Here is a 27524-nt window from a genome sequence, read left to right on the forward strand (position 1 = left end):
AATTTGAAAGCAATGACTGGGAATATTTAGATGATGAGATCTCCAAGCAAAATATAGAAGAAGTAGCCTGGCTTTTACTTACTGCTTATAGTAAAATGCAAGAGGACAGATAAGCTGAGAAATTAACTTGTAGCTTCAAAGAAACCAGAAATTGATGGCCTAAAAAACTCTGGGCTTCCAGGGAGTGAAACCTCAGAAGCTACAGCCCAACATGAGGATGTAACCAAACATGGAACCCAGCCACCATTTCAGTACAAGCCAAGATTGGAGAAGGAGTTAAGTAGAAAGGATTTGTGGAAAGTCCTATTGTCTGACGGCTTTGACCCCTGCTTGCTTCATGTGAAGCCAACAGAATTTTTGTGAGCTCTTTACAGACAAAGCCATTGCCAGTTGGTACTGGAGGAGACAGACAAGGAACAATTGAAGTAAAAATTTCTTTAAAGACAGAGCCATAGATGTTGAAGTCTGGAGTCAAGAGGTCTCAGGCTGGGAGAGGAGTGGCCCACATGGATGGAAAAGGTGAGTTTGCCCGGAGGTTGAGTTTGGGCCTTCCACCTCGATATTCAGGAAAGGTGTTGCCACCTCAGGCTTCAAAGAGGGTGGAGCACATTCCCAGGGAACTGGGGACAGCCTGGCCACCACCCCACTGTTCTTAAGAGGTTGAGCATGTGCCCAGAGATGGAAGAGAATCTGGGTGCTGCCCCAGTGTTTGAGGAGAGTGGGGCCAAGAAGGTGGTCTCCCCAATGGGTGGATATGTTGGAGCACTCAACCTGGTGTTTGGAGAGAAAAGGGCTGCTGCAAAGGCCCTTAGGTAGGGTTACACTCCCACTCTCTCAAGCCCCAAAGATACAACGTCATTCTGTTAATGACTCTCAGACTTTGAAATCTAATGGAGTTTGTCCTGCTGATTTTAGGAGCTGTTTTGGTCCTGTTAACCCTGTTTTCCCTTCAGTTTCTCCTTCTAGAAATGGGAATGTTTACCCTATGACTGTCTCTCCTTTGTAAATTGGAAGTACATAACTTGTTCTAAATTTCACAAGTCCACAGCTAGAGGGGAATTGTGGTTTTGGACAGACCATGCCTGTAATTGATTTTGATGGGATCTTGTACTTAACTTTTGTTACTGAAATGATTTAAGTTTCTGTGATATTACTGTGGGATGAATGTATTTTGTATATGGAAAGATAATGACATTTTGTGGTCCAGGTGGAGTGTGAGAGTTAAATGTATTATGTCCCCAAAAAGGCCATTGTCTTTGTTGCAATCTTGTGTGAACAGACATATTAGAGTTGATTAGATTTTGGAATCCTATGAGTGTTTCCATGGAGATGTGACCCACCCAACTGTGGGTGATGACTCTAATTGGCTAGCTTCCATGGAGGTGTGGCCCCACCCATTCAACCTGGGCCTTGATTAGTTTATTGGAGCACTATATAAGCTCAGACAGAAAGACCAAACTTGCTACAGCCAAAAGGGACACTCTCAAGAATGCCCAGGAACTGAGAGGAGCTGCAGATGAGAAACAGTTTGAAGATGGCTGTTGAAAGCAGACCCTTACTCTGGAGAAGCTAAGAGAGGACAAATGCCCCAAGAGCAACTGAGAGTGACATTTTGAAGAAGAGCTGCAGCCTAGAGAGGAACAGCCCAGGAGAAAGCCATTTTGAAACCAGAACTTGGGGCAGATGCCAGCCACATGCCTTCCCAGCCAACAGAGGCACTCAGATGCCATTGGCCATCCTCCAGTGAAGGTACCTGGTTGTTGATGCATTACCTTGGACACTTTATGGCCTTAAGACTGTAACTGTGTAACTAAATAAACCCCCTTTATAAAAGCCAGTCCATTTCTGGTGTTTTGCATTCCAGCAGCATTAGCAAACTAGAACAGATTTTGGTACCATAAGTGGGGTGCTGCTGAGTTTGAGGAGGGTGGGACCGAGAAGGTGGTGTACCCAATGTGTGGATATGTTGGAGAACTCACCCCAGCATTTGGAGAGGAAAGGGCTGCCAAGAAGGCCTTTAGGAAGGGTTAGACTCCCACTCTCTCAAGCCCCAAGGATGCAATGTTATTCTGTAAATGACTCTCAGACTTTGAAGTCTAATGGAGTTTGTCCTGCAGGTTTTAGGAACTGTTTTGGTCCTGTGAACCCTGTTTTCCTTTCAGTTTCGCCTTATGAGTGGGAATGTTTATCCTATGAATGTCCCTCCTTTGTATATTGGAAGCACATAACTTTTTCTACATTTACAGGTACACAGTCAGAGGGGAATTTTGTTTTGGACACACCACACATGTAACTGATTTAATGGGATCTTGTACTTAACTATTGTTACTGAAATTATTTAAATTTTTGTGATGTTGTGATGAGATGAATGTATTTTGTATATGGAAAGATCATGTCATTTTGTGGTCCACAGGGTGGAATGTGCCAGTTTGAATATGTTCTGTCCCCCAAAATGCCATTGTCTTTGATGTAATCTTGTGTGGGCAGATGTATCAGTGTTGATTAGATTGTAATTATTTTAGTTTCTGTGGAGATGCACCCCACCCAACTGTGGTTGATGACTTTGGATAATTTCCATGGTGGTGTTATACCACCCATCCATGGTGGGTCTAAATTAAATCACTGGAGCCATATAAATGAGCTGACAAACAGAAGGAACTCAGTGCAGCTGAGAGTGACATTTTGAAGAGGAGCTACAGCCAAGAGGGACACTTTGAAGAATGCACAGAAGCTGAAAGAGTAGCTGCAGATGAGAGACAGTTTGAAGACGGCTGTGGAAAGCAGACTCTTGTTCCAGAGAAGCCAAGAGAGGGCAAACACCCCAAGAGCAACTAAGTGACATTTTTGAAGGGCTGAAGCCTAGAGAGGAACATCCTGGGAGAAAGCCATTTTGAAACCAGAAGTTGGAGCCGATGCTAGCCACGTGCCTTCCCAGCTAACAGAGGTTTTCCAGATGCCATTGGCCATCTTCCAGTGAAGGTACCTGATTGTTGATGCATTACCTTGGGCACTTTATGGCCTTAAGACTGTAACTGTGCAACCAAATAAACCCCCTTTTATAAAAGCCAATCCATTTTTTTGCATTCTGGCAGCATTAGCAAACTAGAACAGATTTATTGTATGGTGTAGGAATACATCTCAGTAAAACTGCTTCTTAAAAATACTTATGGACTGTAGTCACTGTGAGCAGCCAGACCACTTGGCAGTGCATTTGGTGCCCTGTCCTCTTGTGCTGGGAGATGGGGCCGTGCTGTGCTTGGCAGGGTGTGCAGTAGCATTCCATTGCATGCCACAGACACCGCCATGTCCCAGCTGCAAACCCCTCCTCATCCTCAGGTGCTGCCAAATGTTGCCTGGGGGCAAAGATGCCAGGCCAAGAGCCACTGCTGCACAGGATGCCACAGTCCACTGGCTTCCCCACCCAGCAGCATGGGCCTGAGGTCCCCTGCTCATCTCTGCTGAGTGCCGCTCATGTTACTGCTATATCCACACATGGTGACCTCAATGACATGATCATCTGGAGGATGGCCACTAAAGGATTGTCTTACATCATTTTTGGCAATTTTGGGGATCCTTTTCCTTATGCTGTTATCCCTGCATGACGTCTGGAGCAGTACGGAGTCGAGGCCCAACATTGTTGTGTTCATGGTGGATAATCTCAGCATTGGAAATCCTGAGTGCTACGGAAATGAAACTCTCTGAACTCCTAATATTGGCTGGTTGGCCAGAAAGGGAGGATAACTCACTCAGCACCTGGAAGCATCTTTCCTATGCACCCTGAGCAGGGCAGCCTTCATGACTGACCGGTACCTGGTCAGATCAGGAATGGCATCACATTCCTGAAATGTAGGTTTCCTCTTCTCAGCCTTTTTTTGGAGGACTTCCCAATAGTGAGATTACATTCACCAAGCTTTTGAAGAATCAGGGCTATTCAACAGCTCTGTTAGGGAAGTGGCACCTCGGGATGAATTGTAACAACAGTGCCATTTGCCACCACTCTTTGAGTTGTGGCTGTGATTATTTCTATGACCTCCCAGTTACCAACCTAAGGGACCGCAAACCTGGAGAAGGCAGCATCTTCACAACGGGCATCTGGCTGCTGGTTTTCATCCCACTGAAGGCCATCAGTGTTGTCCTGCTCACCCAGTGGGGTATGCTCTGCATTCCTCACTGTGTTTTCTTCTGCCTCCTCTTCCTTACAGCTATCAACCTATTCCTTTAAGCTTGTTTCCTTCATTATGTCCGACTCTTGAATGGCTTCCTGATGAGGAACCATAAGGTCATGCAGCAGCCCATGTCTTATGACAGTCTCATGCAGAGAATGATGCACAAAGCAGTCCAGTTCATCCAATTGTTGTATGCTCTATCTGCTGGCCTTTGACTCTGGTGAAAAATAATCCATGGTTAGTTCCATGGTGACAGGAGACACAGGGTCATTCTAGCCTCACTTTCTCTTCCATGCTTAATAATTCTTGATCCAGGCTTTCTGGAGAAGGGAGGTGGACAATGAGTCACCACATGTTTGATGGCTTCAAAAAGAACACATAAGTCTGTGGGCTCTGGGTATAATCAGGCTCTGCTTTATTGATGACAAAGGAGGAGGGAGAAATCACATCTTTAACATTCAAATGTGGTGGCTGACAGAGGAAAAACCATGGTACATTGTTTAGTCTAGAATTGTCCTTGTTATGTGAGCATCCATCCTGGAAAGATTCAGAATATTTATGCAAATGTCTGGGTGAAAATATCTCCATGAGTAACACTTGTTGAACTAAATTAGCTCTTCCAGGTCTGAGTACCCATTTAGTTTGTAGTTTGGGAAGTTGAAATCAGCAAATAGAATAACCATCAGTTGAAAACTGGACAGCAATCCTGAGGTCCAAGTTATATCAGGAACACTTGTAGTAAAAAACAAACAAATAATACCATTTTTGTTCCACTTGTTATTTTTAAGGACTGTACTTGGTAAAAAGAAAGCTGGAAATCTCATCAGAAAATCACATATTTGGCCTTTATGGCTATTTGAAACTCTGGCAGATTTAAAAGACAACTTTGGTGGTGGGGGAGACTTAAGATTATAAGGAAGGCAGAGGAAACATATATAACACTCAATTACACAAAATAAAATTATAAAAACAATCCTAACAATGAAAGGGCAGCCTACCATGATGGAAGATTTCATTCTGTTAGTGCAGAAAAAAATATGGAGGATTTAATTTTTATTTATTTTTTGCCATTAACTTCTAATTTTTTTAATAGTCATTTTATTGAGATATATTCACATACCACACAGTCATACAAAACAAATTGTACGTTTGATTGTTCACAGTACCATTACATAGTTGTACATTCATCACCAAAATCAATTCCCGACACCCTCATTACCACACACACAAAAATAACCAGAATAATAATTAAAGTGAAAAAGAGCAACTAAAGTAAAAAAGAACACTGGGCACTCTTGTCTGTTTGTTTGTTTGTTTCCTTCCCCCACCTTTCCACTCATCCATCCACAAACTGGACAAATGGGAGTGTGATCCCTATGGCCCCTGTTCTAGTTTGCTAATGCTGTGGAATGCAAAACACCAGAGATGGATTTTCTTTTATAAAAAGGGGGTTTATTTGGCTACACAGTTACACTCTTAAGGCCATAAAGTGTCCAAGGTAACACATCAGTAATCGGGTACCTTCACTGGAGGATGGCCGATGGCGTCCGGAAAACCTCTGTTGGCTGGCAAGGCACATGGCTGACATCTGCTCCAAAGTTCTGGTTTCAAAATGGCTTTCTCCCAGGACCTTCCTCTCTAGCAAGCTTGCTCCTCTTCAAAACATCACTCACAGCTGCACTGAGTTCCTTCTCTTTGAGTCAGCATGTTTATATGGCTCCACTGATCAAGGCCGACCCTGAATGGGTGGGGCCACACCTCCATGGAAATATGCCATCAGTTATCATCTACAGTTGGGTGGGGCGCATCTCCATGCAAACAAACTAATCCAAACGTTCCAACTTAATCCCCACTATTATGTCTGCCCCACAAGATTGCATCAAAGAATATGGCTTTTTCTGGGGGACATAATACATCCAAACTGGCACAGCCCCCCAATCCCACTGTCCCCCCTCATAAAGCCACATTTATATATACTCGTCTTCAAGATTCATGGGTTCTGGGTTGCAGTTTGATAATTTCAGGTATCTACCACCAGCTACCCCAATTCATTAGAATATAAAAAGGGTTGTCTATATTATGCATAAGAGTGCCCACCAGACCGACCTCTCGGCTCCTTTTGGAATCTGTCTGCCACTGAAGCTTATTTCATTTCCTTTCACATCCCCCTTTTGGTCAAGAAGATGTTCTCCATCCCATGATGCCAGGTCTACATTCCTCCCTGGGAGTCATATTCCAAATTGCCAGGGAGATTCACTCCCCTGGATGTCTGATCCCACGTATGGGGGAGGGCAGTGATTTCACCTTTCAAGTTGGCTTAGGTAGAGAGAGAGGGCCACATCTGAGCAACAAAGAGGCATTTGGGAGGAAGCTCTTAGGAACAAATATAAGGAGGCCTAGCCTCTACTTTGCAACAACAGTCTTCCCAAGTGCAAATCCCCTGGTAGAGTGCTCAATCCATCAAACCACCAGTCCCCTATGTCTGTAGGCATGCTAGCAACCATCGAGGTACGGCAGACCAATACCCCTGCATTCTCCACCAGCTCCTCAAGGTGGCTCTGCATACTTTTTTCCTTGTTTTTTTTTAAACTTTTTTTTTCTAAATTAACTGTATGAAAAATAAAAATAATTAAAAAAATTAAAAACGCATACAATAAAAGAACATTTCAAAGACACCATAACAAGGGAGTAAGAAAAAGACAACTAACCTAAGATTACTTTACTTCCAACATGTTCCTACTTTACCCCAAGAAAGTAACCTAATATAGCAACATTTCTGTGAACTACTTCCTACTATATCCATCAGAAATTAACAGACCATAGTCATTCCTGGGCATTCCCAGAAAGTTAAATTTACCGGTGATAGCTTATCTGTTCTTCTTGGATTATTGTTCCCCATTCCTTAATTGCTCTCTATCGCTAGTTCCCCTACATTCTACATTATAAACCATTTGTTTTACATTTTTCAAAGTTCACATTAGTGGTAGCATATAATATTTCTCTTTTTGTGCCTGGCTTATTTCACTCAGCATTATGTCTTCAAGGTTCATCCATGTTGTCATATGTTTCACAACATTGTTCCTTCTTACTGCTGTGTAGTATTCCATCGTGTGTTTATACCACATTTTATTTATCCACTCATCTGTTGAAGGACATTTGGGTTGTTGCCATCTCTTGGTAATTGTGAATAATGCTGCTATGAACATTGGCGTGCAGATATCTGTTTGTGTCACTGCTCTCCGATCTTCCGGGTATATACAAAGAAGTGCAATCGCTGGATCGAAGGATATCTCTATATCTAGTTTTCTAAGGAACTAACAGACTGACTTCCAGAGTGGCTGAACCATTATACAGTCCCACCAACAATGAATAAAAGTTCCAATTTCTCTACATCCCCTCCAGCATTGTAGCTTCCTGCTTGTTTAATGGCAGCCATTCTAATTGGCGTGAGATTGTATCTCACTGTGGTCTTAATTTGCATCTCTCTAATAGCTAGTGAAGCTGAACATTTTTTCATGTGTTTCTTGGCCATTTGTATTTCCTCTTCAGAGAACTGTCTTTTCATATCTTTTGCCCATTTTATAATTGGCCTGTCTGTAGTATTGTCATTGAATTGTAGGATTTCTTTATATATGCAAGATGTCAGTCTTTTGTCAGATACATGGTTTCCAAAATTTTTTTCCCATTGAGTTGGCTGCCTCTTTATCTTTTTGAGAAATTCCTTTAAGGTACAGAAACTTCTAAGCTTGAGGAGATCCCATTTATCTATTTTCTCTTTTGTTGATTGTGCTTTGGGTGTAAAGTCTAGGAAGTGGACGCCTAATACAAGATCTTGAAGATGTTTTCCTACATTATCTTCTAGGAGTTTTATGATGCTTTCTTTTATATTGAGATCTTTGGTCCATTTTGAGTTAACTTTTGTGTAGGGTGTGAGGTAGGGGTCCTCTTTCATTCTTTTGGATATGGATATCCAACTCTTCCAGCCCCATTTGTTGGAAAGATCATTATGACCCAGTTCAGTGACTTTGGGGGCCTTATCAAAGATCAGTTGGCCATAGATCTGAGGGTCTATCTCTGAATTCTCAATTTGATTCCATTGCTCTATATGTCTGTCTTTGTGCCAGTACCATGCTGTTTTGACAACTGTGGCTTTATAATAAGCTTCAAGGTCAGGGAATGTAAGTCCTCCCACTTGGTTTTTCTTTTTTAGAGTGTCTTTAGCAATTTGAGGCATCTTCCCTTTCCAAATAAATTTGATAACTAGCTTTTTCCAAGTCTGCAAAGTAGGTTGTTGGAATTTTGATTGGGATTGCATTGAATCTGTAGATGAGTTTGGGTAGAATTGACATCTTAATGACATTTAGCCTTCCTGTCCATGAACATGAAAGATTTTTCCATCTTTTAAGGTCCCCTTCTATTTCTTTTAGTAGAGTTATTTAGTTTTCTTTGCATAGGTCTTTTATATGTTTGGTTAAGTTTATTCCTAGCTGCTTGATTTTTTTAGTTGCTATTGAAAATGGTATCTTTTTCTTGAGTGTCTCTTCAGTTTGCTCATTTCTAGGATATAGAAACATTACTGACTATGTGCATTAATCTTGCATCCTGCTACTTTGCTAAATTTGTTTATTAGCTCTAGTAGCTGTATCATTGATTTCTCGGGGTTTCCTGATATAAGATCATATCATCTGCAAACAATGACAGTTTCACTTCTTCCTTTACAATTTGGATGCCTTTTATTTCTTTTTCTTGCCCAATTGCCCTGGCTAGCACTTCTAGCACAATGTTGAATAACAGTGGTGATAGCGGGCATCCTTGTCTTGTTCCTGATCTTAGAGCGAAGGCTTTCAGTCTCTCACCATTGAGTACTATGCTGGCTGTGGGTTTTTCATATATGTTCTTTATCATATTGAGGAAGTTTCCTTCAATTCCTACCTTTTGAAGTTTTTTTATTAAAAAGAGATGTTGGATTTTGTCGAATGCTTTTTCAGCATCTATTGAGATGATCATTTGATTTTTCCATTTTGATTTGTTAATGTGTTGTAACACATTGACTGATTTTCTTATGTTGAACCATCCTTGCATGCCTGGAATGAACCCCACTTGGTTATGATGCTACAAAAAAGGATAACTACTTGCCAATCTCCCTAATGAATAGAGATGCAAAAATCCTCAATGAAACACTTACAAATTAAATCCAAAGACACATTAAAAAAAATATACACCATCACCAAGTGGTCTCTGATTTGATGTCATTCTTTTTTATTTAAGCATTTAGAGCTATAAGCTTCTAAATATTTGTGAATTTTCCATTCCTCCAGGATAGACTCCATGTTGGCTCACAAAACAAGTCTCAATGAATTCAAAATATTGAAATCATACAATGCATACTCTCTGACTACAATAGATTGAAGCTAGAAATCAATAACAGAGGGAGAAATGGAAAATTCATGAATATGTGTAAATTTAGAAACATATCCTTAAACAACAAATGGGTTAAAGAGGAAATCAGAAGCAAAATTAGGAAATATCTTGAGGTGAATGAAAATGAAACATACCCATGGGACACAGCAAGTGTGGTGCTGAGAGGGAAGTTTATAGCTCCCTGTGGCTAATTTAAATGCTTGTGAAAGTGTTTTGAGTTCTGTTTCTTGAGTTGATTTTATGTTTGGGAGACCGTAAACCTCTTAAACCTCATGAGTACTGACTATTGCATAAGATGCTTTGTAATATCCTGTGTATCTCTCATACAAATTCTGTCAGAGAACACAATTAAGACAGGATTGGGAATAGGAATTCTTATAAATCAGAGCAAGGTCAAGGATCTCCTTTTATGATTGTGAGGCAATCATGGCCACCTATTTGGCCAAGAACTGGCAGCAGAGTAGCTTTGTTTCAAAGGTTACACCTTTCTAGAATAATATTAGGATTAGAGAATAATGCTTATTCATAGCTAATTTGATGGCACACTGTTGTGTTTTATGAATTTGGAAAATGGCAGTAACAGCATAAGTTACATGTGAGTCAAGGCCTGAACCTTTCAATCAGAATATCATCTGCTTCATTGGCTTATAAACATCCTGGTATCTTCAGAGCAACAGTACACAATAACATGGAAAAATACACAACAGGGCTATAATCAGGGCCTAATTTTTAAGTAAGCACACCACCAGTAGTTCCTTTATTCACGTTACAGAAAAAAATGGAATCATATATCAGACTTGGGAACTTCTAATACCAATGGGGAAACAATGAGTAATTTAAGGGTTTGAAAGTCTTCTCCAGCTACTTTTGACCACAATAAATACCCTGGTGATGCATCCTATAACATCTCCTTGAGACACATAGGCTTTTCACAAAACCATGGGGTCCACTCCCTGCAATACCCAACCGGTCCTAAAAATTGATGGAGTCTTTTTTTTTTTTTTTTTTCATGGTAGGTGGCTTTATTTCTAATATAGGCTAACTTTTGGATGGAAATATCTTCCATCCATCAATGAATAACAAATATTCCAAATAATTGACTTCACTTTTATAATATTGCAAGTTTTCTACAGATGGTTTCTGTCCTTGGATGGTGAAAAAATGACAGTAAAGCCAGAATATCTTCTTTACAAGTATGTACAGCAAGTAATTTGGAGACTGCCTTTGTGCAAGAGCATGGTTGTTCTAGTTTACTAATGCTGCCAGAATGCAAAACACCAGAGATGGATTGGCTTTTATAAAAGGGGGTTTATTTGGTTACACAGTTAGTCTTAAGACCATAAAGTGTCCAAGGTAACATATCAGCAATTGGGTACCTTCAGTGGTGGATGGCCAATGGTGTACGGAAAACCTCTGTTAGCTGGGAAGGCACGTGACTGGTGTCTGCTCTGGAATTCTGGTTTCAAAATGAATTTCTCTCAGGCTTCAGCCCCTCAAAATTGTCACTGTTAGTTGCACTTGGGATATTTGTCCTCTCTCAGCTTCTCTGGAGCAAGAGTCTGCTTTCAATGGCCATCTTCAAACTGTCTCTCATCTGCAGCTCCTCTCTTCCCAGCTCCTGTGTGTTCTTCAGAGTGTCCCTCTTGGTTCTAGCTCCTCTTCAAAACATCACTCACAGCTGCATTGAGTTCCCTCTGTCTGTCTGCTCATTTATATGGCTCCACTGATCAAGGCCCACCCTGAACAGGTGGGACCACACCTCCATGGAAATATCTCATCAGAGTTATCACCTACAGTTGGGTGGGGCACATTTCCATGCAAATCTAATCGGCACCAAAACGTCTGCCCCACAAGACTGGATCAAAGAATATGGCTTTTTCTGGGGGACATAATACATTCAAACCAGCACAATGGTCCTCACTAGCAGGCAGGAAAGGACTAGAGAGAGATGGAGGGAGGCCTAGTGTGCTCACTGCAGCTTTCTTCACCACCCAACCCCTATATGGGAATGAAAATTCCAGGGAAATGGGAAGTATTGTTCTTTGCTTGTTGGAGATCTCTGAAAAGTGAATAAAGTAGTCAAAAGTCTGTGTAAGGGGGAAGGATAAAGATAGGGAGGGGACAGAAGAGGAGATGGTAGAGGATATGAGGACCAGTAGCCCCTGGGGCTGCCCAAGCAGTCTAGTGATCTGCTTACAAACATCAGAACTTCCAGTATCAGACCCTCTCAACCCCTGTTTTGTTTTCCTAGATCAGGAATAACTTTGACTTCTTTTTCTTGTGGGTGAGGGCAGGTCAAAAAGACCTCCAAATTTTGGACTTCCTCACCTGGATTGTTGCTGATGTTCTCACAAACACTGGGGACTGATGGCTTGACATGCTGCATGCTCAGTCTTGGGCTTGCCCCTATGAAGCTTGTTACTGCAAAGGAGAGGTTAAACCTGCTTATAATTGTGCCTGAGTCTCCCCCTGAGTGCCTCTTTTTTGCTCAGATGTGGACCTCTCTCTCTAACTAAGCCACTATGGCAGGTGACCTCACTGCCCTCCCCTCTACATGGGACCTGAAAATGCAGGATATGACTACTGGGGATGAATCTGGACCTGGCATCATGGGATTGAGAACATCTTCTTGACCAAAATGGGGATGCAAAATGAAACAAAATAAAGCTTCAGTGGCTGAGAGATTTCAAATGCAGTCAAGAGATCACTCTGGTGGACATTCTTATGCACTATATAGATAACACTATTTAGATTTTATTGTAGTGGAATAGCTACTAGTAAATACCTGAAACTACCAGACTCCAACCCAGTATCCTTGACTCTTGAAGATGAATATATAACAAGGTAGATTATGAGGGGTGACAGCATGATTGTGAAAACCCTGTGGCTCATTCTCCCTTTATCCAGTGTATGGATGAATGAGTAGATAAATGGGGACAAAAACTAAATGAAAAATTGGATGGGATAGGGGGATGACTTGGGTGTTCTTTTTTAATTTTAATTTTTATTCTTATTCTGATTCTTTCTGGTGTAAGGAAAATGTTCAAAAATAGATTGAGGTGATGAATGCACAACTATATGATGGTGCTGTGAACAGTTGATTATACACCATGGATGATTGTATGGTATGTGAATATATCTCAATAAAACTGAATTTCAAAAAAAACCTCCTAAAATAGAAAAGAAAAACAAGAAAAAAAAAGGCCTCCAAAGAGAGAGATTGGAACTAGGAGAACTGCAAATCCAACAGGCAATGGCATACTTGGAAGAAGCCTGGGAAGGAGGGAATAGTCTCTATCCAATGCACCCAGAGTGTCAGGAGTCCAAATGGGCAGTAGATTCAGACTCCACACTCTCCAAGGGATGCTTTAAATCCCTGGTGCTTCTGGATGGAGTGAATTTTTTATTTTATTGCCCTTATTAGCTTTTCCTGGACCTGGCTCTTAAAAAAATGTATGAAAGCTAAATAGCTACTTAAGCTATAGAATTCTCTGCTCCATTCCCTGACCACCTATTTACCATTGACACTCATGAGGATGCATTTTATCTGGGTCCTGCTTCAGATCCTTGTTTCTTCCTGGGTTCTCATTCTCTGTGCCTCTTCTTGTCATAGAAAAGTTGCCCCATTGTACTGGGTGAACACAAAATCACCCTTCCCTAATTTAGAACCATGCAATGCCCTCATGGGTACAATCAGAACAATGCTTGCTTAACCAAACAATTGTACATCAATTTGATACATGAAATTAACCATCACAGTGAGCATGTGCCACTTTCTCCTGGATCAACCCAGATTTTCACTGAGGGTTTTGAATCCACTCTCATTTCTCTCCTTCTCGCTCCCTTTGCCTGATCCACCCCTACTTGTGGCCTCCAAATCTGGCTCTCCCAGTTTCTGTGGCACTGCCATACCAGCAACTGCTGTATCAGCCTTGAAACCCTAGCTCTCTAGTGGAAATGGTAGGCCTTCTTCCCTGAGTCATTTCTCCCCATGTGTATGGCCTCTGTGAAGTATGAACAAAAGTCCAGCAACACCTTAAAGACAGGCCAGTAGGATCAAGGCATGGATCCTGCTACACTTCAACCAAGTCTAAATTCCAAGGTCCTTTTGGTCTGCCTGCTGTTGTTCAGTGGAATGTAGCTACTGAAGAGTAAGTTTCCCGTGGGTTCCTATTTTACCAAAAACAATATGCTCTCCTGACCAATATGTTCCACTGGGATTTGGGGACACAGAGTGCATTGGAAAATACAAAGTGCATTTTGGATTCAAAAGTGGAACACTACCAGGACAGGTGACAGATTGAAGGGAGAAAGTTTTTATTGGGGACAGCCCCCACCCTTACCAGGCTGAACTAGGTCACCAGATACCCAGAGATCTCCTAGCCAAAGAGAGATGTCTAGGGTCCTATCTCTCTACCTCCATTTTCCTGAACTTCTCCATAGGTCTGCTTCTTCATTGTTCACTCAGCTTAGCTCCACCTAGAGAAAGCTAAGCTGAAAAGCTGTAAGGGCCTTAGATATAATACTTTCAAAACTCCTCATGTTATAAACAGAAAGACCAGGACCCTGAAAGAATAGGGGATTGAACAAGGTAGAGCTGGGAACTGAGGTCTAGGGCTAAGGGTAGAAGGGGAACTTCTAAAACAAAGAGTATATCCTAGGTTAAGTGTGGGAGGGTCATGCAGAAAGGTCAGGACCCATAACTTAGACTTTCTATCTACTTTTAGGGTTAGTTGAAGGTTATCTGCTAGGCTCCTATCACTGGCACTCAATGTATCTCTCAGCAGCAGAAATGCCACCTCCCAGTCTTTCTTCTGGAACTTGAAGGCTGTAAACATTTAATTTTCCGAAAATAAAATACTAGTATAGGTAAGGCTTGTGAAAACAAAGTTTAGAGCAGGACATGAGTGAGGTAGTTCAGAGAAAACAACTGAGAAATCACCCAATGATAGCATTTGCAGACTACACAGTTAACAAAAACCTGTTATGCTTGCCTTATTCTATATATTTTACAGAATGATTGTTGTCAGGCTATACTTTCCTATAACATGGAAATCTGACCTTTTCAGTCCCCAGCCCAGAAACCATTCATGAATCCCATTGACTTGGTGAAATTAGAGCCAAGCTCATGAGCATGCCATTCAAGATCCCAGGTTACTTTCCCAGACTCATCTTCTTCCACCCAACCCCTACTTAAACTTCCCATACATACTGTCTTTACTAATACTGTATCATGTATAGTTCTGTCTTCCAAAACATTGTTCATGCTGTTCCATCAGCTTGAAATAACTTTCTCTACTTTGTGATTATCTGATTATACCCCAGGGCTCAATTCAAAGATCACCTTCTGTTCAAGTATTTTTTTAAAATAACATCATTATTGAGATATAAATCACCCATTTAAAGTATGCAATTCAATAGCTTTTAGTATTCTCACAAAGCTGTGCAACCATCACAATTGTCAATTTTTAGAATATTCAAAAAGAAACATCCTATGTCTTAACTATCACCCCTAATATCCCCATCCACCACCACCCTAGACAAACACTAATCTACTTTCTGTCTCTATAGCTTTGGATATTACGGACATTTCATATAAATGGGAACATTTAATATGTGATATTTTGTGACTGATTTCTTTCACTTAGTATGTTTTCAAGGTTCATGTATTGGTGCATCATTCCTTTTTATTGCAGAATAATGTTTCATTGTATGGATGTACCATATTTTGTTTACATATCCATCAGTTGATCTACATTTGTATTGTTAACACTTTTGGGCTATAAAGAAAAATGCTGCTATGAATGTTCATGTAAAAATTGCTTTTGGTATACATATGTTTTCAACTGTCTTGGGTATATACACAGGAGTAGAATTGTTTGGTTATATGTAGCTCTATGTTTAAAATTTTGAGGGATTTCCAAACTGGTTTCCAAAGTGGCTGAACCATTTACATTCCACCAGTAAAATAGGAGAGCTTTAACTACTCCATATAGTCACCAACACATTTATATATGTATCTCATAGCCCTCCGGTTGGATGTGAAGTGATACCTCATTGTGGTTTTGATTTGCATTTTTCTTATGCTGAATGATGTTGGTTGGAATATTTTAATGTGCTTCTGGGTCATATGCGTATCTTCTTTGGAGAAATGTCTATTAAAGTCCTTTGCCCATTCAAAATTTTTATTGTGGTAACATATATACAATACATCAGTTACTATTTTAACCACTTTCAAGTATATAATGCAGTGGTGTTAATTAAATTCACAATTTTGTGCTACCATCACCACCATTACTAAAACTTTTCCATCACCCCCAAGCAGAAACGCTGTACCATTTAAGCATTACCTCCTCATTCCCTATCCCTAACCTGAACCCTGGTAACCTGTAATCTAGTTTCTAATTGTATGAATTTGCTTATTCTAATTATTTCATATCATGGAGATCATTCAATCTTTGTCCATTTGTGTCTGGCTTATTTCACTTCACATGTTTTCAAGATTCACTATGTTGTAGAATGTATCAGAACTTCATTCTTTTTATAGCTGAATAATATTACACTGTACATATATATGTATATATATTTTATCTGTTCATCTATTGATGGACATTTTGGTTGCTTCCACCTTTTGGCTATTGTACTTTGACGATTTTTAAACTGGGTTGCTTGTCTTTTTGTTGTTGGCTTGTAGGAGTTCTTTACGTATTCTGGAGATGGAACCCTTAACAGGTGTACAATTTACAAAAATATTCTCCCATTCTCCGGTATGTATTTTCACTTTCTTGATGGTGTTTTTTGAAGCATTGTTTTAATTTTGATGAAATCCCCAGTTTATCTATTTTTTTTTCTTTTGGTGCTTGGATTTTGTTGTCAAATCTAAGAATCCCATTGCCTAATCTAAGGTCATTAAAATTTATGCTTTTCTTCTATGAGTTTTATTGTTTCAGATCTTACAATTAGGTTTATGCTTCATTTTGATCTCATTTTTAATATATTGTGCAGTAGTCATCTAATTCATTTCTTTTGCATGTGAATATCCAGTTGCTCCTGCACAATTTGTTGAAAAGATTATTTTTCCACATTGAATTATATTGGCAACCTTGTCATCAATCAATTCACAATAAATGTACATGTTTATTTCTGGGCTCTCAATTCTATTTCATTGTCTATCCTTACACCAGGTCCACATTGTCTTGATTACTGTAACTTTGTAGTAAAATTGAAATTGGGAAGTGTGAATGCTACAACTTTATTCTTTTTTGGTAGTGTTTTGGCTATCTGAGTCCCTTATATCACCAGATGAATTTTACACTCAGGTTGTCAGTTGCTGCAAAAATTCAGCTGGATTTTGAAAAAGACTGTCAAATCTTTAGACAAGTCTGAGGAGATTGCCAACCTAACAGTATTAAGTGCCCATTACATGAAGATAGGGTGTGTTTCCATTTATATTTAGGTTTTATTTATTTAAAAATGTTTTGTAGCTTTCAGAGTATACTTTTTATTTCTTTTGTTAAATTTATTCCTTAGTGTTTTACTCTTCTTGATGTTATTTCAAATGCAATCATTTACTTAATTTTATTGTCAGATTTTCCTTGCAAGTCTATAGAAATACACTATACTTTGTATATTGGTCTCTAATTCTAAAAACTTGCTGAATCAATTTAATGCTTCTAATATATCATACCACTGCCTTCTCACCTTCATTGTTTCTACTGAGAAATCTGCACATATTCTTATCAAGCTTCCCATGTATGTGATGGATCACTTTTTCTCTTGCTGCTTTCAGGATTCTCTGTTCATCTGTAACATTTGATAATCTGATTATTAAGCATCTTAGCATAGATCTATTTGGATCTATAGTGTTTGGGACATGCTGCACTTCTTGGGTCTGTAATTTTACGTGTTTTGTATGAGATGGGAAATTTTCAGTGATTATTTCCTCCATTATTGTTTCTGCCCCTTTTCCCCTCTCTTCTCCTTCTGGGACACCTGTGACGTGTACATTCATTCACTTTCTTGCTGTCATTCAATTCCCTAAGATGCTGCTCATATTCTTCCATTCTTTTCCCTATCTGCTCCCTTGTGTGTAAGGTTTCAGATGTCCTGGCCTCCAGCTCATGAACCTTTTCTTATGCCTCTTTAAATCTGCTGCTGTATGTCTCCATTGTGTTTTTGATGTCTTGTATTTTGCCTTTCATTCCCATAAGTTCTGCCAACTGTTTTTTCACACTTTCAATGACTTCCTTATGTTTTCCCAAAGTCTTCTTTATATCCTTCATCTCTTTTGTCATATCTTCCCCTAACTCATTGATTAGATTTTTGGATTGATTTGGCAGATATGTTTAATAGTTAGTTGTTTCACTTCCTCTGTCTCAGTTGAAGTGTAAGTTTGTTCCTTTGACTGGGCCATATCTGTTTTTTTCCCTAAGTTGACTCAAAATCATTTGTTGTCTAGGCATCTGGTTTCCTTGATTACCCCATTCTGATTTTCCCAGACCAGATGGGCCCAGGTATCAGGAGGAAGATGTAATCAGTATCAAGTTTCCCTGAGAAGCAGGTTGTCTGACTTTCCTGTGAGGCCTCTTGGCTCAGTGCTTTTCCTGTCCTTCCCAGCAGGTAGCACTTGTCAGCCTGCAGCTCCCCACCAGCATAAAGTTGTACAGTCCATTTAATTCACAGTGCACCCAATCCTGGTCAGGGGCTGGGGGTGTCAGAAGCCAAGATTAAATTGTTTCTGATTTCTTTGTTTGTTTTCCCCCAGGTCCTGGGGTCAGATTTCCCTGAGGGAGGGCTGCCACTAGAGCTGGGCCCCAACCCCTTTTCTTAGGGAAATTACACCACCCAGGGTGTTCTCTTCTACACTTGAATTCCTCCTTTGTCTCTCTGACTCTCTTAATTTCACCCTTGCCTGGATCGGTGCTGAAAATTGAAAATGTCTGAACTTTCTCTAATGAGCAGCTTAGAATGAGAGGAAAAAAAAGGAAAAAGAGCAAAATCCTCTTTTCAGAGCCAGTCTCCTCCAGCCCCTCAGTTTCACTGGTTGACCAGAGTTTGTGCCCAGTTCTCTGTGCCCCTTTTCTGGGGGCACAGCTGTTTTCCAGTATTCTCAGCTCAGCTGTCTCCAGAAGCCTCTGGAGTGTGTGTGTATATATATATATATATATATACACACACACATATACACACACACAGTTCTTTTTCTTCAACCCTGCCTCCTCTCTGCTGGGGGGAACCACAGATTCCTGATTGCTCAGGGCTTATCTGTGCTTGTAGGTTGTATTCAATATTCCAAATTTTTTAAATTAAACCTGCAATTAGAGCTTCGTTGAGCTACATTCCCCTGCTCCCAGCAGGGATGGCTTCTTTCTCCCAAAGTGAAGTTTTGCAGCTCAGCCTGCCATGCTGGGTGAGAGGCTCTGGTCTGCAGTTTTTACTTTCAGTTTTTATGCTGTGGTCTCAGCCATTCCACCCATTTCTGACTGGTGTATGATATGTGAACAGTCATGGGTTTCCCCCAACAGTTGTTCCAGACTATTTATTAATTTTTCCTGGCTATTTACTAATTGCTCTAGAGGACTAACTAAATTCCACACGTCTCTATGCTGCCATCTTGCCCTGCCTCTCAGGTGTTGGAATTTTGATTGAGATTGCATTCAGTCTGTAAGTTGCACTGGGTAGAATTGATATTTTAATAATATTTAGTATTCCAATGCATGAATGTGGAATGTCCTTCCATTTATTTAGATGTTCATTGATTTCCATTAGCAATGTTTTCTTGTTTTCCATGCATAAGTCCTTTATATTCTTGGTTAGATGTATTCCTATATATTTTATTCCTTTAGTTGCTATTGTAAGTGGAAATTTTTCTTGATTTCCTCTTCAAATTGTTCATTACTAATATGTAGAAGATACTACTGATGTATACACATTGGACTTGTACCATGCAACTTTGCTAAATTCATTTATTAGCTCTAGTATCTTGATTATGGCTTCCTTGGGATTTTCTTTATGCACACACACACACACACACACACACACACACACACACACACACATATATATGTCATTTGAAAACATGCAAAATTGTACTTTTCCTTTTCTAGTTAGGATGTCTCATTTCTTTTCCTTGCCTGATTATTCTAGCATTGGTTAGAATTTCCAGTACAATGTTGAATTGCAGTGGTGACAGGGGACATCCTTTTTTGGTCCTGAATTTGGAGGGAAAACTTTCAGTATTAACTCACTGAGTATATTAGCTGTGTGTTTTTCATGTAGTCCCTCTATTATATTGAGGAAGTTTCCTTCTACTGTTAGTTTTCCAGTGTTTCTATCATGATGAGGTGCCAAGTTTTGCCAAAGCCTTTTCTGTGTCAGTTTAGATGATAATATGTTTTTTCTTTTTTTTTTTTTCTATTAATGATTTTCTTATGGTGATACACCATTGCATACCTGGGATAAGTCCTACATGATCATATTGTGTAATTGTGTTAATGGGCTGTTGGACTGTTTTGCTAGTATTTTGTTCAGGATTTTTGCATCTATATCCATAAGAGATATTGGTATGTAATTTTCTTTCTTGTAACTTTATATTATTTTGGTATGAGAGTGATGTTGGCTACATAGTATGAATTAAACTGTGTTCCTTCCTCAATTTTTTGGAAGAGTTTGAGCAGAGTTGGTGGTAAGTCTTCCTGGAATGTTTGGTAGGATTTCCCTATGAAGCCATCTGGTCCTGAACTTCCCCTTGTTGGTTGGTTTCTGAATACTGATTCAATGTCTTCCTTTAATATTGCTCTGTTGAGAACCTTTTTTCTTCTTGAGTCAGTGTAGGTAGTTTTTGTTTTTCTAAGAATTTTTCCACTTAATCTAGGTTATCCAATTTGTTGGTGTGTAGTTGTTCATAGTATCCTCTTATAATCATTTTTTTATGCTGTGAGTTTGATAGTAATGCCCCCCTTCTTTCTGATTTTACTTATTTGCATCCTTTCTCTGTTTTTCCTTGTCACTCTAGTCAAGGATTTATCAATTTTATATATTTTTTTCAAAGAACAAACTTTATTTTCAGGTATTTTCTCTAATGCTTTTTTCTCTATTTCATTTTTCTCTGCTCCAATCTCTATTATTTTCATCATTCTGGTTACTTTTGGTTTATTTCACTCTCGTTTCCTAGGTCACCCAGTTGTGAGGTTAAATCGCAGATTTGAGATTTTCTTTACTCACTTAAGAATTTAGAGCTATGAATTTCCCTCCTGGCACTGTCTTTGTTGCATCCCATAAGTTCTGATATGTTTTCAGTTTTGTTCACCTCAAGATATTTCTTCATTTCTCTTATGATTTTTCTTCATTGTTTAATTGTTTCATTAATTCTCATATGTTGAATTTTCCTTTTCTCCTTCTGCTATTGATTTCTAGACTCATTCCATTGTGGTCAGAGAAGATACATTCTACAATTTCAGTATTTCTGAACTTATTGACTCTCGTTTAGCAACTTAAATTATGGTCTATCCTAAAGAATGATCCATGTACACTGGATAAGAAGATACATTCTACAATTTCAGTATTTCTGAACTTATTGACTCTTGTTTTGCAACTTAAATTATTGTCTATCCTAGAGAATGATCCATGTACACTAGATAAGAATGTGTATACTGCTGCTCTTGAGCGAATTGCATGTATACATATAGTCTATTTTGTTTATAGTCTCATTCAAGTCTTCTACTTCCTTATTTATTTCTGTCTAGATCTTTTACCCGGAATGGAAAGTGCTGTTTGAAGTCTCCTTTTATTGCTGCAGAAATGTCTGTTCCTCCCTTCAAATCGGTCAATATTTGCTTCATATATTTTGATACTCTGCCATTATGTGCAAATATATTTAAAATTGTTTTACCTTCTTGTTGAATGGGGAGCCATATCAGTATATAGTGACCTTTTGGTTCCTTATTAGAGATTTCGATAATGTCTGTTATATTATGGTATTAGTATATCTAACCCAGCTCTCTTTTGGTTATTATTTTTATAGTATATTTTTCCACCCTTTAACTTTCAACCTGCTTGAGATTTTAAAATTTAAGGTGAATCTCTTGTAAACAGCGTACAGTTGAGTCATAACTCTTTTTAAAATTTTTTCCTGCCAATCTCTGCCTTTTGTCTGGATAGTATAATCCATTGATATTTAATGTAACTATTGATAATGCAGGAACTTTTCCTGCCATTTTTCTACTGGTCTTTGCAAGTCATATACCGTTTTTGTCCCTCAAATCTTTCATTAGTGCTTACTTCATAGTTATTGTATTTTTTGTACTGTAGTATTTTGAATCCCTTCTCCTTTCTCTCTGCATATATTTTTCATATTTTTATGGTTACTGTGGGGTTAAAATTTAACATCCTAAATCTACAACAATTATGCTTGATTTTATAACAACTAAACTTCTATAGCATACCCATATACTTTTCCCATGCCCCTCCAGTGCCCCCTCCTATTTGTTGAACTCATAATAAATTATATTTTATACATTGTATATCCAAAAACTGCATATTTATCACTAATTCTATGCATTTCCATTTTAAAACCTGTAAGAAATTAAAAATAGAGTTACATTTTAAACACAATATAATACTACTGGTATTTATAATTACACATACGGTTCCCATTCCCAGGGGTCTTCATGTCTTTTCTTTTTTTTTAATGCAATTTTATTGAGATATGTTCACACACTGTATAATCCATCCAGTGTGTACAATGATTCACAGTATCACCATATAGTTCTGCATTCATCACCACAATCAATTTTAGAACATTTTAGTTACTCCAAAAAATAAATAATAAAAATAAAAACTAATTAAATAAATAAGAACACGCAAAACATCCCATAACCCTTATCCACCCTATTATTTATATATATTTTTGGTTATTTTATTACTCATCTGCCAATACACTGGATCCAAGGAGTGGTGGTCAGACTTTCACAATCACATGGTCACACAATAAAAGCTATAAAGTTATACAATCATCATCAAGACTCAAGGTTACTGCATTACAGTTCAACAGTTTCAGGTATTTCTTTCAAGCTATTCTAATACACTAGAAAATTAAAAGAATATCTATATAATGCATAAGAATAACCTCCAGAATGACCTCTCTATTCTATTTGAAATCTCAGCCACTGAAACTTTATTTTGTTTCATTTCTTTCCCCCCTTAGGTCAAGAAGGCATTCTCAATCACACAATTCCAGGGCCAGGCTCATCCCTAGGAGTCATGTCTGACATTTTCATGGAGACCCCTGGGAGTCATGTACTTCACAGGGGAGAGGTTAGTGAGTTAATTTGCTGAGTTGGCTTAGAGATACAGGCCTCTCCTGCACAACAAAATAGACTCTCTGGAGGTCACACTTTGGCATAGTTGTAAGTAGGCTGGACATTGCCATTGGAGAGATAAATTCCATAAGGCAGCCCTCTAGATTGAGGACTTGGCTTATTAAATTGGGAGGTACCAATGCCTAAGAGTATAGCAGGAATTCCCCAGATGGGGAAGTTTAATAGCTCCACATTTTCCCCCCGTCCCTTAAAGGGATTTTGCAAATACTTTATTATTTTTTCCCGAGTATTCTGGTAGGTATTGGGGTATTACATTAGCCTGTACAGAATAATAAGATTTCATTCCCTATTTTAGGTTCAATGCAATTATGTTGTTTAAGTAAACTGACCAGACAGGTTAAATCAGATAGTGTGCTACAGAAAATATAACTTTTGTCCCAAATAAACCTCTTTTCTTCTGGTCTCACACAGAACTTGGAGTTTTAAAATACAGTCAGTATCATCCTTTACCCTTGATTCTAATTTACCTTAGTCCTAACCAAGTCCATGTCATTCATATCTCAAATTGTAGTCTGATCTCTTTTTCAGCTACTTTAGCAGTTGCTGTATGGAGTAATGCTGATTTTCAGAGTTTCAGAACTCTAATTCTGAGTCTCAGGTGTCACAAAGATGCATAAATTTCCAGGGAACTACCAGGTTATACACAAAGAGCTCAGCATCTCAGAATTGAGAAATAAGTTAAAACTCAGGAATAGATGTGACTGCTGTAAGAGCTTACAACCTAGGAACCTTTACAAGTAGACTTACTGAACATTCTATACTCCTTAATCATTGACTTCCCAATCTCTGCCCCCATTCTGTTCCCAGATAACCTATGCTCTCAACTTCAATTCTCAGCATTTGATCATTATAGTTAGTTTTTATTAATGAGGTCTTCCAATATTTGTCCATCTGTTTTTGGCTTATTTTACTCAACATAATGTCCTCAAGATTCATTCTCCTAGCTGCATGCCTCATGGCTTCAGTCCTTTTTGCAGTATACAAGTCCTTCTTGTATACACCACAGTTCACTCCTCCATTCATCCATCAATATACCCTTAGGGTACCTCCGTCCATTGCCAATTGTGAACAATGCCACCATAAACATCAGTGTGCAAATGTCTGTTTGTGTCCCTGCATTCAGTTCTTCCATGTATACATTACATAACAGGGTTGCAGGATCACGTGGCAGGCCTACACCCAGCCTCCTTTTGAACCACCATGCTGCCCTCCAGAGGGACTGCACCATTCTACTTCCCTATCAACATTGAATAGGTATATCTCTCCAAATTTCTCCAGCACTTGTATCTTTCTGTCCGTTTTTAAAAAGTTTTATTCACACACCATACAATCCATCCCAAGTGAACTATCATTGGCTCCTAGTATAATCACATTTTATGCGTTCACCACCACAATCTATAGGAGAACATTTCCATTTCTTCCTCAAAGAAGATGAAAAAATTTAAAAAAAATAAAAAGCAGAGAAAACCACAAGAATTCCATATCCCTCCCTTATATCTCCTTCTTATTAACATTATCTTTGATACATTGCCTTTGTTACAAGTAATGGAAGATTATTACAGTGCTACTGTTAACTATAGACCCTAGTTGCATTGACTGTGTTTTTTCCATATACCATCTCATTTTCAACACCTTGCAATGGTGACATTCATTTGTTCTCCCTCATGTAAAAAATTTCTTATATTTGTACATTTAATCACCTTCATTGCCCACTCTGGGTTTCACTAAGTTACACAGTCCCAGTTTTTATCCTCTATCATTATGGTGTCATACATGCCCCTAGCCTTCCTCTTTCAACTATACCCCCACTCAGCTTTGTTTATTATGCTTACAGTATTTTGCTACCATGAGGTAGTATTTGCTGTCCTTTTCTGGATCTTTACAATAAATCCTGCCAAAGAGTCTGTACACATTCAGCATCAAATGTCCAATCTCCACCCTCTTTCTATCTCTTGATTATTTGTGTTCTTAACTTTTAAAGGCAGTACTTTCTTCTACCATTTTGTCTTTTGAATTTTATATGTCATGTCTTATTTTTTTCTCTCTTTTTACCCTTACTGATAATCTCCATTTCTACACTCTTCTCCAACCTCTCTCTCCTTTCTTTTCCTTTCTGCCTGTAGCAGTCCCTTTGATAGTTCTTGTAGAGTAGGTCTCATTCACAAACTCTTTCAGTGCATGTTTTTTGGAAATATTTTAAACTCTCTCATTTTTGAAGGACAGTTTTGCCAGACATAGAAATCTTGGTTAGCAGTTTTTTCTCTTTCAGTATCTTAATATATCATACCACTGCCTTCTCATGGGTGCTGCTGGCAAATCTGCACTTGGTCTTGTCAAGTTTCTCTTGTGTGTGATGCATCATTTTTCTCTTGCTGCTTTCAGAATTCTCTCTTTGTCTTTGACATTGGACAATCTGATTAGTTACTGTCTTGGAATAGATCTATTTGGACTTATTCTGCTGGGTGTGTGCCACACTGGTTGGACCTGCAATTTTATGTATTTCATAAGAGTTGGGAAATTTTCAGTTATTATTTCCTCCAATATTCTTTCTGCCACCTTTCCCTTTTCTCTTTCTGGGACACCCATATCATGTATAGTCATATACTTCATGTTGTCATTCATTTCCATGAGACTCTGGTCATATTTTCCTTTTGGGATTTGCCTTGTACAGGATAAATCATTTTTCTCTCACTCTTTTCAAGATTCGCCCTTTGATTTTGGCTTACAGCACTGTGATTGTGGTGTGTTTGGATTTGTCTCTTCTTGTGTTTGTCCTACTTGGAATTTGTAGAGATTTTCAGATATGTAGATTAATGCTTTTCTTCAAATTTAGGGGTTTTCATTCACTCTTTTTAAAGCACTTTTATTGAGATAAATTCATATTATACAGTCCATCTAAAGTGGATAGTCACTGCCTTCTAGTATATTCACAGATTTATACATACAGTCACCACAAACAATTCTAGAAGCTTTACAACCTGAAGAGCCTTCACTATCTTTCACACTCCCATTTTTCATCCTCTGGCTTTCCCTCTAGTGAAATGCTTGATGATTATCTTTCCCTTTCAACTACAGTCACACCCACATATCATCACTATTAGTTACAGTCACTGTAATGTGCTCCCATCATCTCCAACATTTCCAAACATTTACAATCAACCTTATTATAAATTCTGCACAAATCAAGTATAATTTCCCCATTTACTACACACATTCTATGTTCTGGTGACATACGTTCTAAATCTTAACAGCATGAGTTTGCTAGTTATAATTAGTTCATATTAATGAGATCATACAATATTTGTTCTTTTGTGTCTGAGTTATTTCATGCAACATAATGTCAAGGTTCATCCATGTAGTCACATGAGTCATGACTTCATTTCTTCTTATAGCTGTATAACATTCCACCATATGTATATACCACATTTGCTTAGCCATTCATCAGTTGATGGACACCTGAGTTGTTTTCATCTCTTGGCAATTGTAAATAATGCAGCTATGAACATCAGTGGGTAAATGTCTGTTTTCATCCATGCTTTAAGTTCTTCTGTGTCTATACCTAGGAATGGTATTGCTGGATAATATTGCAATTCTAAGCTTCATGAGGAACCACCAAACTGTCCTTCCACAGCAGATGCAACAGTCTACATTCACACCAACAGTGAATAAGTGGACTTATTTGTCCACATCCTCTACAATACTTAAAGTGTTCTGTTTTTTTGATAGTGGTCATTCCAGTATGTTTGAAATTATATCCCATTGTAATTTTAACTTGCATTTCCCAAATAGTGATGTTGAACATCATTTTTAATGCAATTTTATGGAGATATATTCACATAACGTACAATCCTTCAAAGTGTACAATCTGTTGTTCACAGTATCATCATAGAGTTGTGCACTCATCACCACAATCAGTCTTTGAATATTTTCATTAATCCAAAAGGTAAAAATAAAATTGAAATAAAAAAGAATATCGAAAACATTTCATTCCCCTCCTCCCCCATTGTTGATTTACTTTTTTAAAATTAAATTCAGTTTTATTGAGATATATTCACATACCATAAATCAACTATGGTGTACAATCAACTGTTCACAGTACATTTATATAGTTGTGCCATCATCACACAATCTATTTTTGACAACTTTCCTTACATCAGAAAGAATCAGAATCAGAATAAGAAATAAAAGTAAAAAGGAACAACCAAATCATCCTCCATCCCACCCTATTTTTCTTCAGTCTTTGTCCCCATTCTTATACTCATCCATCCATACACAGGATAAAGGGAATGCAATCCACAAGGTTTTCACAACCACACTGTCACCCCTTGGAAGCTACACTGTTACACAATCATCTTCAAGAGTCAAGCCTACTGGGTTGGAATTTGATAATTTCAGGTATTTACTTCTAGCTTTTCCAATACATTAAATCCTAAAAAAATGTTATCTATATAGTGCATAAGAGTGCCCACCAGAGTGACCTCTCAACTCCATTTGAAATCTCTCAGCTACTGAAGCTTTATTTCATTTCATTTTGCATCCCCCTTTTGGTCAAGAAGAT

At 38.6% G+C, this 27524-nt stretch overlaps 1 pseudogene; it reads left to right on the forward strand.

Moving 5' to 3' along the window:
• The first annotated feature begins 3964 nt into the window (after positions 1-3964).
• LOC119524076 overlaps positions 3965-27524 on the forward strand; it is a 40262-nt pseudogene continuing 16702 nt past the window's right edge.

Source organism: Choloepus didactylus, chromosome Y (assembly GCF_015220235.1).
Source record: "Choloepus didactylus isolate mChoDid1 chromosome Y, mChoDid1.pri, whole genome shotgun sequence".
Classification (NCBI taxonomy): domain Eukaryota; kingdom Metazoa; phylum Chordata; class Mammalia; order Pilosa; family Megalonychidae; genus Choloepus; species Choloepus didactylus.